This window comes from Oncorhynchus keta, unplaced genomic scaffold, assembly GCF_023373465.1.
Source record: "Oncorhynchus keta strain PuntledgeMale-10-30-2019 unplaced genomic scaffold, Oket_V2 Un_contig_1887_pilon_pilon, whole genome shotgun sequence".
NCBI classification, from domain to species: domain Eukaryota; kingdom Metazoa; phylum Chordata; class Actinopteri; order Salmoniformes; family Salmonidae; genus Oncorhynchus; species Oncorhynchus keta.
Window position 1 is genome coordinate 32,501 of NW_026281158.1, and position 3,837 is coordinate 36,337.

General features: G+C 41.5%; 1 long non-coding RNA gene across 5 annotated transcripts in view; it reads left to right on the forward strand.

The window, feature by feature from the left end:
* LOC127920296 (uncharacterized) overlaps positions 1 to 3,397 on the forward strand; it is a 4,143-nt gene extending 746 nt beyond the window's left edge. The window contains exons 2-4 of one of the 5 annotated variants that reach the window (XR_008105712.1): positions 14 to 44; positions 2,000 to 2,030; positions 3,293 to 3,397. This is a non-coding gene — a long non-coding RNA (uncharacterized LOC127920296). Of the gene's footprint in view, positions 1 to 13; positions 45 to 364; positions 380 to 1,999; positions 2,031 to 2,275; positions 2,381 to 3,233 lie in introns of those variants that run through there. The other 4 variants (XR_008105709.1, XR_008105711.1, XR_008105713.1 and 1 more) reach the window with 4 other exon arrangements.
* Positions 3,398 to 3,837: the final 440 nt, after the last annotated feature.

Below are 3,837 nucleotides of genomic sequence, written 5' to 3' on the forward strand. Positions count from 1 at the left end.
TCAACAGGGTTAGGTGTAGTATAACCCGGTATCAACAGGGTTAGGTGTAGTATAACACGGTATCAACAGGGTTAGGTGTAGTATAACACGGTATCAACAGGGTTAGGTGTAGTATAACACGGTATCAACAGGGTTAGGTGTAGTATAACACGGTATCAACAGGGTTAGGTGTAGTATAACACGGTATCAGGGTTAGGTGTAGTATAACACGGTATCAACAGGGTTAGGTGTATTATAACACGGTATCAACAGGGTTAGGTGTATTATAACACGGTATCAGGGTTAGGTGTAGTATAACCCGGTATCAACAGGGTTAGGTGTATTATAACACGGTATCAACAGGGTTAGGTGTAGTATAACCCGGTATCAACAGGGTTAGGTGTAGTATAACACGGTATCAACAGGGTTAGGTGTAGTATAACACAGTATCAACAGGGTTAGGTGTAGTATAACACGGTATCAACAGGGTTAGGTGTATTATAACACGGTATCAGGGTTAGGTGTAGTATAACCCGGTATCAGGGTTAGGTGTAGTATAACACGGTATCAACAGGGTTAGGTGTAGTATAACACGGTATCAACAGGGTTCGGTGTATTATAACCCAGTATCAACAGGGTTAGGTGTAGTATAACACGGTATCAGGGTTAGGTGTTGTATAACACGGTATCAACAGGGTTAGGTGTAGTATAACCCAGTATCAACAGGGTTAGGTGTAGTATAACACGGTATCAACAGGGTTAGGTGTATTATAACCCGGTATCAACAGGGTTAGGTGTAGTATAACCCAGTATCAACAGGGTTAGGTGTAGTATAACACGGTATCAACAGGGTTAGGTGTAGTATAACCCAGTATCAACAGGGTTAGGTGTATTATAACACGGTATCAACAGGGTTAGGTGTAATATAACACGGTATCAACAGGGTTAGGTGTAGTATAACACGGTATCAGGGTTAGGTGTAGTATAACACGGTATCAGGGTTAGGTGTAGTATAACACGGTATCAGGGTTAGGTGTAGTATAACACGGTATCAGGGTTAGGTGTAGTATAACACGGTATCAGGGTTAGGTGTAGTATAACACGGTATCAACAGGGTTAGGTGTAGTATAACACGGTATCAACAGGGTTAGGTGTAGTATAACACGGTATCAACAGGGTTAGGTGTAGTATAACACGGTATCAACAGGGTTAGGTGTAGTATAACACGGTATCAACAGGGTTAGGTGTAGTATAACACGGTATCAACAGGGTTAGGTGTAGTATAACACGGTATCAACAGGGTTAGGTGTAGTATAACACGGTATCAGGGTTAGGTGTAGTATAACACGGTATCAACAGGGTTAGGTGTAGTATAACACGGTATCAACAGGGTTAGGTGTAGTATAACACGGTATCAACAGGGTTAGGTGTATTATAACACGGTATCAGAGTTAGGTGTAGTATAACACGGTATCAACAGGGTTAGGTGTAGTATAACACGGTATCAACAGGGTTAGGTGTAGTATAACACGGTATCAACAGGGTTAGGTGTAGTATAACACGGTATCAGGGTTAGGTGTAGTATAACACGGTATCACCAGGGTTAGGTGTATTATAACCCGGTATCAACAGGGTTAGGTGTAGTATAACACGGTATCAACAGGGTTAGGTGTAGTATAACAGGGTATCAACAGGGTTAGGTGTAGTATAACACGGTATCAACAGGGTTAGGTGTATTATAACACAGTATCAGGGTTAGGTGTATTATAACACGGTATCAGGGTTAGGTGTAGTATAACACGGTATCAGGGTTAGGTGTATTATAACACGGTATCAACAGGGTTAGGTGTAGTATAACACGGTATCAGGGTTAGGTGTATTATAACACGGTATCAGGGTTAGGTGTAGTATAACACGGTATCAGGGTTAGGTGTATTATAACACGGTATCAGGGTTAGGTGTAGTATAACACGGTATCAACAGGGTTAGGTGTAGTATAACACGGTATCAACAGGGTTAGGTGTAGTATAACATGGTATCAACAGGGTTAGGTGTATTATAACATGGTATCAACAGGGTTAGGTGTAGTATAACACGGTATCAACAGGGTTAGGTGTATTATAACACGGTATCAACAGGGTTAGGTGTAGTATAACCCGGTATCAACAGGGTTAGGTGTATTATAACCCGGTATCAACAGGGTTAGGTGTAGTATAACCCGGTATCAACAGGGTTAGGTGTAGTATAACACGGTATCAGGGTTAGGTGTATTATAACACGGTATCAACAGGGTTAGGTGTAGTATAACACGGTATCAACAGGGTTAGGTGTAGTATAACACGGTATCAGGGTTAGGTGTAGTATAACACGGTATCAACAGGGTTAGGTGTAGTATAACACGGTATCAACAGGGTTAGGTGTAGTATAACACGGTATCAACAGGGTTAGGTGTAGTATAACCTGGTATCAACAGGGTTAGGTGTAGTATAACCCGGTATCAACAGGGTTAGGTGTATTATAACACGGTATCAACAGGGTTAGGTGTAGTATAACACGGTATCAGGGTTAGGTGTAGTATAACACGGTATCAGGGTTAGGTGTAGTATAACACGGTATCAACAGGGTTAGGTGTAATATAACCCAGTATCAACAGGGTTAGGTGTATTATAACCCGGTATCAACAGGGTTAGGTGTAGTATAACCTGGTATCAACAGGGTTAGGTGTAGTATAACACGGTATCAACAGGGTTAGGTGTATTATAACACGGTATCAACAGGGTTAGGTGTAGTATAACACGGTATCAGGGTTAGGTGTAGTATAACACGGTATCAGGGTTAGGTGTAGTATAACACGGTATCAACAGGGTTAGGTGTATTATAACACGGTATCAACAGGGTTAGGTGTAGTATAACACGGTATCAGGGTTAGGTGTATTATAACACAGTATCAACAGGGTTAGGTGTATTATAACACGTTATCAGGGTTAGGTGTAGTATAACACGGTATCAACAGGGTTAGGTGTATTATAACACAGTATCAACAGGGTTAGGTGTAGTATAACACGGTATCAACAGGGTTAGGTGTAGTATAACACGGTATCAACAGGGTTAGGTGTAGTATAACACGGTATCAGGGTTAGGTGTAGTATAACCCGGTATCAACAGGGTTAGGTGTAGTATAACACGGTATCAGGGTTAGGTGTAGTATAACCCGGTATCAGGGTTAGTGTAGTATAACCCGGTATCAGGGTTAGGTGTAGTATAACACGGTATCAACAGGGTTAGGTGTAGTATAACACGGTATCAGGGTTAGGTGTAGTATAACACGGTATCAACAGGGTTAGGTGTAGTATAACACGGTATCAGGGTTAGGTGTAGTATAACACGGTATCAACAGGGTTAGGTGTAGTATAACACGGTATCAACAGGGTTAGGTGTAGTATAACACGGTATCAACAGGGTTAGGTGTAGTATAACACGGTATCAGGGTTAGGTGTAGTATAACACGGTATCAGGGTTAGGTGTATTATAACACAGTATCAACAGGGTTAGGTGTAGTATAACACGGCATCAGGGTTAGGTGTATTATAACACAGTATCAACAGGGTTAGGTGTAGTATAACACGGTATCAACAGGGTTAGGTGTATTATAACACGGTATCAGGGTTAGGTGTAGTATAACACGGTATCAGGGTTAGGTGTAGTATAACACGGTATCAGGGTTAGGTGTATTATAACACAGTATCAACAGGGTTAGGTGTAGTATAACACGGTATCAACAGGGTTAGGTGTAGTATAACACGGTATCAACAGGGTTAGGTGTAGTATAACACGGTATCAACAGGGTTAGGTGTAGTA